Raw genomic sequence first — 12,955 nt, 5'->3', positions numbered from 1 at the left:
AATTGATACTGACTGTGAGTCTTAAACACACTAATTTGACACTGTGTTTTTGCTGTGGAACATGCTCGTGTTTTAAATCCTCAAACCAAGCGGAAAACCTAATTAATACACAGAAAGTGTGCGAGCTTAACGAACTTGGTAATTTTCCTGAGTTCTCACAGTTAGGATATAAATAAAACTAAGAAATCTTTCCATGTCAGGAAATAGGATTCACTAAATACTTTAAGGGAAAGCATTCACCCTAAAATACCCAAACTGCAGTTCTCTGGGGAAGAGCTGAAAATGAGGGAGAAAATTTTATTTTTTTGCATCATAAGTACTGTGCAGATGCAGTCATTAAGGTATCTGCAATAACAGCTTTATTTTAAGTTAAGTAGAAGCTACCCTGCAAGTGGAATTTAATGAACAAATATTTTATTAGGATTCAGAATGTCTCTGATTCTTTCCCTTGGTTAGTATGAAAGAGGCAAACCTTTGGCAATCTTTGAGCTTGTCGCTATGATTTACTCTGGAGAAAAATGGATATTTAACTTAGGCAGGATGAGGGGGCATCTGGTGAGCTCTGCATTTTGGATACAAAGTACTATATGAAATATTCCATCTCGTATTTAATGATGGGTTATTAGAATGAAAAAGAAGTTTGTCAGCTAACTGGCTGCACAAGTGGAGTTCCCAGGGGATAGCTTTGCTTCAGATACAGAAAAATTAGGTATTCTGCAGTTCAGGGTTGAGTCCCACAGAATTAATCCCTTCTGACTAAAACAGGTTTTGAGAAAGATTGCTGAACTCTGGAGGTCTCACTGCCGAAGCAAGAACTATTCTGTTTGTGACACTCTCAGCAAGTTCAGGCATGGATGAACGGATCGTCTTTTACAGCTCTTACTGAGCAAGGAAAATCAATTAGGAGTTTAAATGGATCCAAAGAACTGCTTAATATTTCCGTGAAGGCATGTTTTCTCTAACTGGGAGTGAGGTACCCAGCCATTCGTTGTTGAATGGGAAATGCTCATTTCCTGTCAAACTACCACAGCTGGAGAAACATTTCACTTGAATTATGTGTAATCATTATTATTTTTAGCTTTGGGAGGATGAGGCGACTGAGATCAGTATTTTGTGCTGATCAGATTATCACATCATCCATAAATTCTGTGATAGATCCACTTCTACCTTCCAAAAGTGTTCCAGTTCTGTTTCAGCAGAAACATACTGATGTGTTGAACCTAACTTCTCTCAGCCAGGCTGGAGTCAGGTTTTCTTGATGTTCTTGTGCATCAGGACTTCATATTTCATCTGAAGTATGAGGCAAGGAGGTGAAAGCCAGCCGTGCAAAACTGCAGCCTCAGCCAGGAGCTATTTGAGCTGTTGAATGTCTAACTCTGGTAGAGCTAGGATTAAATAAGGCTCTCAAGTTGCATCAGTTCTGCTTGACCAGCCTGTGCAGGTCTGTTATCTCACCAGCATACTCGATGAGAGTTCTTCTGGGTGCCTGCCTTGTGTTGATAAAGTGTCTGGAGGATTTGTGGAAGTTTGGTACAAGTCTCTGATCCCCACAAAATTAATGTGATGCTATTATCTAAACACTAGGAATTCACTCTCCTTTTACAGTGAAAGGAACCACAGAAGGTTTGCAAGTGAATGCTGAATTTCTTGATTTGTTGGCTCCTTCTTCTATTAAAAAAAAAAAGGGGATTTGGAAGCTAAATAAAATTTGAGGAGTTTTCCATGGAAATACAATCTCATTAACTGTGTGTCATGTAATGCTTAAATATTGTCTGAAGAATTACTTAGGTATACACTTGTAAGAGTAAGCTCTCTGGTATTGCTCAGCAATTGCTGGAGGCTTGGCTTACAAAAGGAATGAATTTATTTATATTCAGTGATAGTAGATAAAATGAACTTAGATTTAGTGTTAGCTGTGTATTTTTTTATTTAGAAAATTTTCAGGAATGCTATGGAGTTACTTCTGTGTCTACTAGTTAAGCTTTTTTAGGACATGATGTTGGTGAACCTCACAATTCTATGTTTGTACTCCCATCTCCTAAGTCTGGTGGCTTCAGCTGAACGTGCCAACAACATCCAGGCCTACCTTGCTAGTGGACAGGTTTTATATTTGTATAACTCTGTTCCCCAAAGAACTTAGCATGCTTTACAGCACACCAGGACTGCAGTTCTACTGCAGAATACACCCATTTACAAAAGATACACTGAACCTTGAAGTTTACAACCTCAAGGAAATTCCAGCTCTCTCCTTTGTGAAAAGAAGCTGCTTCAGAGCCCCACGTTTTCTCTTGTTGCTTTTCCCACAGCTGCTGTTATCTCAAGAGATTAATGTTGGAGAGAAGCCTGGACTCCAGTCCTTGTTCTTTTTGGTAATTGGATGCTGAGTTCTGTGGAAGGAGTATCTGATCTCACTCTCTCTGAGTGCACAGAGAACACATTATTCAGCAAGGAGAGAAAGAGCAGTGGATCTCACTGAATGTTTCACTTAGGGGTGTCAGGCATTCAGGACTGCAGCCTTACCATGGAATGGTAATCACATTCAAAAAGCTGTCTTATGGTGAGGAACAGTAGAGGGAGAGAAATCGATCCGTATCAGCACAGGCACCCACAGAGTTTGGTACGTCTCTGTTGCATCTGAGCAATTCATTTCTTTCAAAAAACAGGGGTTTGTCTTTTCAATTTTAAGTCAAATTAATGTATAAAACCTTTCACGCCTGTTATTCATTAGTCTTTCAGATTTCAGGTTTAATCATGAGAGATAGCCATGATTGTTTTTGCAGTGTTGTTGTCTTGCTTTTATAATTTAATCCACATAACACTGTAAGCATTCATAGCTCCTTCATTTGATAGATCTAGCTAAATAAGTCAGTCTCCTTTGGTGAGACTGACTTTTTAGCTATCCATTGCGTAGTGCATTTTACCATTTTTTTCCTTTTTGCCCTGTTCAATGTGGGTTCCTCCTCCTCAGATTTATTTAACTGGTATTTTTATATATATTTGAAGAGATTTTAGTGCTGTATAAGTGATGCTTTCTCTTCTCATCTGATCCATTTCCAGGCTTTATTTTCACAGATGGTAAGAGGCAATTTAGTAGCTCTCTGCTGGTGACAGAGGAAGGTCCTGCTTGTCTCCTTCTGTTTACCTTCCATTGTTTTTGTGGGGCTGTTCAACGGACTAACCCAGGACAAGGGATAAACACTTAAGGAAATCTTTTTCAATTGTGAGGGTGACCAGTGCTTGGTTTCCTACAGAGATTGTGTAGTCTCCATCCTCAGGGATTTTTCAAAAGCCTTCTGGAGATGGTCCTGGTCAGCTGGCCCTGCTTGAGCAGGGGGGGTTGGTGACTTCCAGTAGTTCCTGTCCAGCCTCCTGTGGCCTGTGATTCTGTGGCACATTTCCTCAGTCTTGTTTCTTTTAATGGGCCTTGCTCTACTCTGAATGAGAATTTATAGAGCTGGGGCTCCAGGAAAGAAGGAAAAAATATTCTTATGGTGATCTCTTTCATTTATGAGAGGAATGACTTGTACAACCCAGTGTCTGTCTTCCCTCATCCAGTTCCTTTGAAATTTCTCTGACTAACAGGTGCTGGTTTAAGTTTTTTACATAGTGTGGCATTCAAACACATCCTGCAGTTGTTTCATAAAATCTTCCCAGTGTATATTTAATTGTACTCACTTAGATAAGAGTCTGTAGGAATGGGGCTGAAAGCCTCTAATCCTGGTGAAATGAAAACAGGATGGGGGGACCTTAGGGCTGTGTCTGTTTCTGACAGATCTGGTGGTCCAAGTGGCCCTTGGATTCCCACAAATCCAGCAGCTGGCATTCAGCACTCAGGAGGTCTTTCCTCTGTAGTTCTGCTGCAAATGTGCATGGAAAAGCAGCATAGTGATCATTGTTGTTTTGATAAAATGCCTTTACTTGCGAAGGGCCTACGGAATTGCGTAATGTGAGTGGATTTGTTTTTTAGCTTGGTGTTTTTTGCTTGACAGGTTTTTATTTACACACTTTAGAAGTGTAAGTGGCCTGCTGTATTCTAAATTACTAGTATTATAAACAGACACCGGTATAGGAGCTTATATAGATTTAAGATACTGATGCCCGGTTTGTACTGATATTGTGCCCATATGAATTGCTTTTCATGCATAAAAAATTAAATTATTATAACTCTTCCCTTTTTAAAAATGGGATGCTTATTTTGAAGATCAAATTACAACCATTTATCTGGGCCTCTGTAAAAGTGAAAAGGCAACATAATTGTTCTACTCAGCTTTTTCTTGTACATTGTCTAGTTCATACACAAACTCTTAATCATATCTATTGCATGTTTTTAATGAAGAGAACTGACTGATAAGAAAGAAAGAAAGGTAGAAGTTGATTGCTGGAGTGCAGTTCACAGAAGATGAACTGGTGAATTCTGCATCTCACTGCTTACAGTAGCAGAAAGTTGTAAATAATGTATTTAGGTGGAGTTTGAATGCATCTGATGCTCGTACCTGGCTTGTTGTTCCAGGACAAACTTAAGAGACCAAGGCTGACCTTTTGCAGGACTTTACTGAATTCTCTGCAAGTGCAAAGTCCCAGGTTTGGTGCTGTGGAATACTGTGAATCTTGTTGCATGAGAAACATGAATAATAATCTTCAGCTTTCGAGAAAGTAGTTTCAAAATGAATCGAACCTATGACTATAAAAGCCATATACTCAGCAGGGATGTATGGAGAAGTGTGACAATAGTTTTGACAGTATGGTTTTTATGGGTTTTGACCTGTGTGTTTGTGGCCTGGGCAGAACTGAGCTGAGTTTACTGGGTTTACGTGACTAGGATGGCATCTTGCATTCAGTTTGTGTTTATAGTTTTCATGATTCTGGTGTTGTCTTTCTTTGTTTCTTTTTTAAAAAATTTTATTTACCTGAAGGTAACTTCTTGTTGCCTGAATATATTTGTCTTTGGCAGAGCAGAGCAAACAAATGCACCTCTCTTTTTAAAAATCTATTCTGCTAAGTAGACAGTGCAGTTAAAAACAACAACAACAAAAAAGAAGGTAAAATGAACCAAGGGAGGAATTCATAGAATTTATCTTTCTGCCAAATACATTTGTCACAAACATGAATAGACAGAAAGCTTTCTTTTCAAGACTTACGTGTAGTAGAAGAAAAACCCTCCCACTGCGCAAGATCTACTGATCCACACGTTGGAGCCTGAGGTGCTCTTGAGCCCCCACAGCTCACCAGTTCTGCAGTCTGCCCTTCTTCCCTTTCTGCAGAACTGCAGTTTCAATTTTCAAATCCAATAATATATTACAGGATTAGTTTTACTTATTTTCTGGTTTGCTAAACTGCTAACCCCTCCCCTCCCTCCAGGTGCCTACTGGGACAGCTTAAAAAATGTGTACTCACTTAGGTCCTTGTAGATGAGGGGTGAGGGCTCTTGGAGCTGTGTATAATTGCAGAAATACTTGTATCACTCAGATTATGTTAATGCTAAAATGATTATGTGCACTTCAGCTGAATAGTTGTCTAATTCTTCCAGCTGTGCCTTGACAAATTACCATAGAAATAACCATTAATTATCTGATCTATAAAGGGAGAAATCATTTGATCTTTTTCCAATTATTACTGAGTAATTAAATGATAAATTACCCACATGTAAACTAATCTGCATCTAACAAAACAGTACCTAAGCTTGCAAGACTGTTGTAATGTGGTAGCAGAGAAGTGAAGTGGGCGCCAGTGTTAAAAGAGTTCTAACTCACAAGCATAGTGAAAAATGTGGGGTAGAGTCTACTTGGAAAATGAGGAGCAGGGAGGCTTAGAAGTTTATTTCTGCTCTGTATATTTCTCAACTAGATTTGCTGTTCATATCAAAAATTATGCTTGACTTACAGGCTTTTATTAGTAACTTTTATTATCTACCTGTTATATAACTACAAGGATACAGAATCCTGGAACGGTTTGGGACCTTAAAAGGTCCAAAGAAGAGACCTTAAGAAGAGACCTTAAATCTCACAGGGACATCTTCCACTCTCCCAGGTTGCTCCAAGCCCTGTTTAACCTGGCCTTGGACACTTCCAGGGGTGGGGCAGCTACAGCTTCTCTGGGCAACCTGTGCCAGGGCCTCCCCACCCGCACAGGGGACAATTCCTTCCCACTATTCCCCCTTGTCCTGTCACTCCAGGCCTTTGTAAATAGTCGTAAATAGTCTCTCTCCATTTTTCCTGTGGGCTCCTTTTAGGCACTGGGAGGCCCCGATTAGTTCATCCCAAAGCCTTTTCTTCCCCAGTCTGAACAGTCCCAGTTCTCCCAGCCTTTCCTCATAGGAGAGGTGCTCCATCCCTTTGATCGGCTCGGTGTCCTCTTGTGGACTGGAGACATCGAATGTGTTACAGAGTTCCTGTATCCCATATGAGATGTTGTACAACTGCGCTATGTAAAGTCAATGTTATTTATTCTTTAAGTCTTTCTATGTTTTAACAATTAAGTTTCTTTAACACAGATTTAAACTAGGTGTAAGCTGTACTTCATCATTTTAAAATTGGGATCCAGAGAGTTAAATATCCGAGCTCCTTAAAGAGGTTCTAAAGGATGTTAAAAGTGTGATGGATAAGTGTTAAATCTGTTATTGCAGAGAGCCAGGGAATAAGCTGTGCTTTCAGAGACCAGCAGTAACCAGGAGAGGTCTGACACAGCCAGCAAGGCACTGGAATGAATACACAGCTCAGCACGCACTGAGCGAGGTGACACAACTCAGGGTAGAAGAGGCGGAAGAACTACGCAGATGTCCCCGGGACTGAAACCTTTGATGACTTATTCTGCCAGATCTGTAAGCCTGTCTGCAGAGCTTTCACTCCACATTCCTGACTGCCTTTGAAAACCATCGCTCTCATATCTGTGTGGAGAGTTCCTTTGTAAACCAGAGGGAACATGGGAAGGAAAGACAGCCTTGCACTTGCTTTGGTTTTTTCTTGCATCCCCTTTCAGCTCTGGTATGAGGTCGGTCGTGCCTGCTGCTCCTGTGCCTTTGAAGCCAGCAGAATTCCTCATCTGGGGCTGAGCTGGGAGACTTTTGCTGACACTTGTTTACATCTTTGTGCTTCCATGTGTGTATAAATACATATTCTGCATACTTCTCGATATACAATTGACTTACTGCCACGTCTCTATGTATATAATGATAGCAGTCTATTATATATACTCTGCTGAGGGGTTCAGTGCTGTAATTCCTGCTGGCTTTCCTTTAAATAGTAATAATGTGAATAATGGCTCTTTAATCACCTACTCCTCTTGGCAGCTGTTTCGACAGAAGACATAAAGGCATCAAGTGTTCTGTAAGATCCTGTCCGAGTTGCTTTGCAGGTGTTAAAGAAACTGATGTCATATTTTACCAACTGCCTTGCAGTTGTCTCGGTTTGTAAGTATGTGAAGCTCCTCAGAAATTGAAAAAATGATGTATTTCCAAGCATAAGGAGTGGCTTAAAAGACTTGAACCTGTCATATGAGTAGCATTTGCCAAGAGTGGAGTTTATATACTTTGGTAGCTAAATTAGAAAAGGTCTGTGATGGTAATATTCCCAAGGGGCTTAGAAAAAAGAATTAGATTTAAGTTCTGTTAAAATTCTATCTTCAGAGTTGCTTTGTTTTGTTTCAATAGCTTCTATCTCTACTTTTCTTTTTCTGCTGATGGGAGGTGGCTTTTTTATTAATATGCTATTGCCTGTGGGGAACCAATACATATACTAACGTCTATTAGAAATAGTTCCAGGGCTCACCCATGCATGCAGTAATTAGGATTGTGTGCATCCAAGGAAAATGAGTGTATAATATCTTCATTAAAGCAGGATAATAGAATTTTACTTACTGATTAGATAATTCTAAGACTTTAGAATGTTAAATTTCCTTTTCATTTTCATGTTATTAATATTGATATGGCTATTTTGATAGTACATTACCTTGTTAATGTGAGTTTTGTTGGGGTAGGAAAATGCGGAAAATCTGGAAGTCTAATCAATTAGAAAAATTCTGTTTATTTTGGTAGACTGTGTTTACTTGGAAGTCAGTTACTTGCCCAAGAAAAACATTTGCATGCATGAGAGTGAAGAAAATAGTTTCTGTAGTACACTGTATAACCTTGGTTTTGTCCTTCTCATTAACTTTGGAGGTACACTGAAGTTTTTTGTCTAAATCTCTAGTTCGTTTTTTTTCTGGTAATTTGAGCTCCTGTCCATGTTAATGTTATCTTGAAGCTGCCTTCTGTTCTGAATCTTAGTAACACTGAAGGATTTTTGCCGTGAAATACCTGAGATGCACGAGCTGGAGTTTCCCCAGGTCTGTTTAGCCCTCTGTGTGTTCACTCTGTAGCAATTCTTGTGTATTTTGGTGTATAGTTTCAAATTACTATGCTTTCACCAGTTAAATGTATGGCTTTAGTCAGAGATAACTAGAAATACATCTGACTTGCCTCCAGTGATTGCTGGCTTGGGTACACTGAAGGAAGCCTGTGTGGAAAGAGGGTGGTTTGAATACCAGCAGTGTGAACTTTAGATCGGGGTAAGTGTTTGATTGGTGCCCATTTTCTTGGGTACCCTACCATGAATCCTTTACACTGCAGCTCTTCTGGGCTCTAATCTGCCAAAGCAAAGTCCCTGATTGTACAATCAGGTTTAAAACTGGCCCCAGCCTTTACACATAGCAGTGCCATCATAGCAGTGTTTTCCCAGTGTCCCAACTCCTGCTGCTGCCCAGCATTGAAAGGTCCAGTGTCAGGCAGACCTATCATTTCCAGTCTGCTGGATCATTCTCTTGAGTTCTGCTGAGTTTTCCTGAATTTCATTGTAGTGGGATTTAATCAGTCCACAGATGGAAGTCTACTCAATTCAAGTCAGGGCTCTGTTGCTGCAGGACAAAGGCTCATCTGTGTGTGTCTCCATCCTCGGGCACGGGCAGCTCCGAGTGCTCCCCTCCTGCTCTCTGCCAGCTCCCTCTCTTCTCCTGCTGCCTGGACTTTCCACTTCCATGTGTTCATCTTGCTTCTGGCTCTCCTGCCCTAAACACTTGGATGCTTTCAGCTCTCATCATGCCATCTTCAGACTGGGCTAATTGGCACTTCCTTGGGGAATTTACAGCCATTGTTTCCTTTCCTGGGCAGCAGTCAGGTTCATCCTTAGCACTTGGAAGGCTTTGGCATAGAACTGGCTCTAAAGGGCAGCAGTCACTCCAGCAGGAGGCTCCTGCTCTTTCTCATCCCGATGTGTGTGAGTGCTCAGTTTGTTTGGCAGAACCTATCATCTGTCCTGAGCTGGTGGAGGCAGCTGCTCTTTGGGTTGAATTTTAGCGGTTTCTGCTAAAATTGGTGCCTCCAAACGAATCCCATTGGACTGCTGGGCAGGTCAGCAAAGATGTAGGGATGTTTGCATTGCAGTGCCCTATCCCCGACAGAAACCTGTGACGACATGCTAATATATGCCCAGCATGTGTGTATTTTAGAAATCTTGATGCTAAGCCTTTTATTCTGACAGCATTTAGGCCACGATGAATCCAGGTGAATCAGGAATCCTAATTTTGTAAATAATATGCACAACTCTGGCTATGACAATTTTGTCTTTAAGGGAGATTTCTGCCAGTCACACAGGCCCTCGCATTCTGTATCCACGAATGTACAATCCATCTTTAATTTCTGTATATAATTACCAGAACTGTAGATGTGTAAAAGGTATTAATCAGGAAAGTGCAGGTATTGGATTTTGTTGAATTAAGGTAATCTGTTAATTGATTGAAGATGATTCACTGCAAGTTGTGGTACTGAACTCAAGATATACTTTACAATACTTCACTGTTACAATGATTTATGGACTTGTCATTTTATCTTATATGAGGAATTGGGTAAAGTGACCTTGGAAGGATATTTTCATGATTGTTTTTAATACATAAGGGGGAAAAAAAATTACCCAAAGCGCTGCTACACTACAGAAATAATTTAGAACTTCAAAAGTGTTGTCAAATGTCTGTGCTGTAAACAGGATTTAGACAGATACAGTCTGCATAAGGAGATTCTGGCTTTTCACTTCTTTGAACATTAATAAAACCTCTCTGAGTTCATTCCCCAATTTAAATAATGAATGAGCTATTTTCTTAGCTCTCTCTCCCATATATACCCTCAAGTAATGTGTCTTACGCACTAAATAAAAGCTGGGAGCATTTTTTTGGTTTATTTCTTAATGTCATAGGAGTTACATTTTTATGTGCCTGTGTCCACACTCCCAAGGGCATGTGTTAGTACTTGGAAAATGTCTAGGAGAGGTAGACTGCTGCACAGGAAATGGGAATGCCATGTCCTTTGTTATTTCTTTGAATGTGATGGTGGTTCCAAGCTTAGCAGCAACAGAAATATTCTTTGCTTCCCTTCTCAGAACTGTCTTGAAAAAACAGTTTCTGCATGGAACTGCCTCCCCAGGATTGGCTGAGGTGCCAACCTACATTTTAGATTCCCAGAGCTGTATGTCCACACCAGGCTTAAGTCTAAATGTTTCTGTGTAGTCTACATAGTCTATATGCAAGAAATGGTAGGACTAAAGATATCAAATTAAATGCCTTTTAGACCCAGATAACTTTGCTTACTCCTCTTCCTTGTCCATCAGTTGATGTGCCTCCTCTTCTGAACTGAGGATTTCTTTGTTTTAGTATTACTTAAAATATCTTGTGCTCTACAGATGCAGCAAAGGGTGCTTGCTATGTTCAGAAGGGTTTCCAACATTATTTTAGATCTGAAATAATGAGTTAGGAGAAACAAACAGTGTCAGGAGAACAGAGTGAGGAAGAACTGAAAGTTATGAACAGTATGTGCCAATGTATCTGCTTGGTGTAGCTGGGATGTTTTAAACTATTATTGTTTGGGGAAATAAAAGCCTGAGTCTGTGTCCAAGTAGATGTATTGCATACTGAATTTTTAGAAGCAGGATCTGATTTTCTCTCTCTCTCTCTCTCTCTCTCTCTCTGTTTTTTACTTTCGTAACAAAGAGGGAAAAAAGCCCTTAACGGAGACTTCAGGTTCCAAGTTGATGTAAATCAGCACACTTCTGTTGAAGGCAGAGTTAACCCTTCCAGCAGAAGGTCTGGTTTCCACACCTGTGTGGACCTGCCTGAGTCATGTCATGAGGAAATCTCAAGGAAAATGGATCCTTTTGAAGAGGAATGGTTGTCCAGCCTACATGACTTGGGGTTTTCCTTTGGAGCTGGGTGTCGATGAGGACATGACCTTACAAGGATCACAAATACTTCAAGGCTTTGTGATGCCACCTCCACTTTTATCCTTCTCAAACTCCAAACCTCTCCATCCTCCTGTTGTTCCCTGCACCATGTTGAGAGGGAGGAGCATTAATGATGTTTAAAGCTACAGTGCAGCAAATGCCCGAGTTTGAAGTATCAGTTACTACCCTACAATGTGTAGTTGGAGAGGAGAGTTCCTAAGTGGAAGAGAGAAGTCTGTGACCCGCTTTAGTGCCAGACATTGCTTTTCAGTGCTCAGTTTGTCTGTGGTGGCTGAGGTTTCCTGTTCAGTTATCAGGCAGGGTATTATGAGACTTGGGAAGGCTTCTAAATCGGGGTCTGTTGTGTTGGCCTGGATTAAAAACACAAGAAAGAATTCCAGACAGCTGCCATGCAGTGCTGTGTTAAGATGTAGGGAGCAGAAGGGGTTGATAGGATAAGGAGGGTGAGAATCTTCTGCTGCAGCCTTGCAGCTGAAACTGGAAAGTTGATATTTTCCATGGGATGGAAGACACTGGCTTTTCTCTGCAGTCTCCAATAGAGGGGTGGTCTTAGTAACCTTTTCTGAAGACAGAATTCTTTTGTTTTACCCTTTCTATGGAGTTCTACCCACGGCATCATGTTAGGATCCAATTTAACCACCACTGTGGGTTAAGAGAGGAAGATTATCCGTCTCCTGATGTAAACTGCTGAGCTACTGAAGTTCCTCATGGTTGGCAAGACGTTGCACTGGCATAATGGAACTGCAGCCAAGCAACGTGGGAAATGGATTTGCAGGAGCAGGAAAGAGAACTGCCAACTCACCTGTCGTGGGTTCGGTTTGTAACCAGGCAGAAACACCAATTTAGTGTAGTGGTTTGGTCCAAAATACTCATTACTGTTTACCTTCTGTGAGATAAGAATTAGGAGGAAGGCAAAGCAGGCACCAAACTTGAAAGACTATAAAGAAGTTTATTAACAGACCTAAAAGAAGGGGGGAAAAAAAAAAATACCACCTTCAGAGCTCTCCTCCTCCCCCCACCTTCCTCCCTTCTCCCACTGACAATGTAAAAAGACAACCCTTAAGATGTTCAGTCTGTTTACCACTGCCATAATAACCTTGTTCAGTCCATTTAGAAAGAGAAGTCTCTTCTTGCTTATGCTACGAAAACAGTATCACAACGAGACAGCCGCCCACTTCCAAATATCGTTCAGTCCATTTAGGAAGAGGAGTCTCTCTGCCTGCGTGTGAGTCCCTTCCCCTGACTTACAGCTTTTCCCACAACTGCTTTCGAGGGTCCACTCTTGAAGTTTTTGGGGTACAATTTTAAGGTTGAGCCGTTCAGAAACAAAAACAGAGGCCCTTCTCCTTCCCTGGGAGCAAAGGGTCTTCATCATCTTCATCGTTAGGACTATCTCTGGGAGCATCTCTAGGGACTGAGGTTTCTCCTTTCCCGTTTGGAGCAAAAGTCCTCATCACTTCCATCTCTCCCTGTCCAAACTTCTCATGAAATTACAGCTGCGTCAGCATCTGCCTATCTCAGCGCAGGTGCTTTTGCTTACAAGTTGAACACTCCACCCCCCAGATCTTCATGGAATTACAACAGGATACTCTGATATATCATAGCTTCACAACAGAATTTCAGCTTTAAGCATCTCCTCTCTCTCTCTCTTCCCTCAGGTTTTCAGCTCTTCACAGCAATAAAAGGGTTAATCTCAC

General features: G+C 40.9%; 1 protein-coding gene across 3 annotated transcripts in view; it reads left to right on the top strand.

Moving 5' to 3' along the window:
* SPAG16 (sperm associated antigen 16) overlaps positions 1-12,955 on the top strand; it is a 359,782-nt gene that overhangs the window by 92,312 nt on the left and 254,515 nt on the right. The window lies entirely within an intron of this gene.

Source organism: Corvus hawaiiensis, chromosome 7 (assembly GCF_020740725.1).
Source record: "Corvus hawaiiensis isolate bCorHaw1 chromosome 7, bCorHaw1.pri.cur, whole genome shotgun sequence".
Taxonomy (NCBI): domain Eukaryota; kingdom Metazoa; phylum Chordata; class Aves; order Passeriformes; family Corvidae; genus Corvus; species Corvus hawaiiensis.
This window is presented reverse-complemented; position numbering and strand designations above follow the sequence as displayed.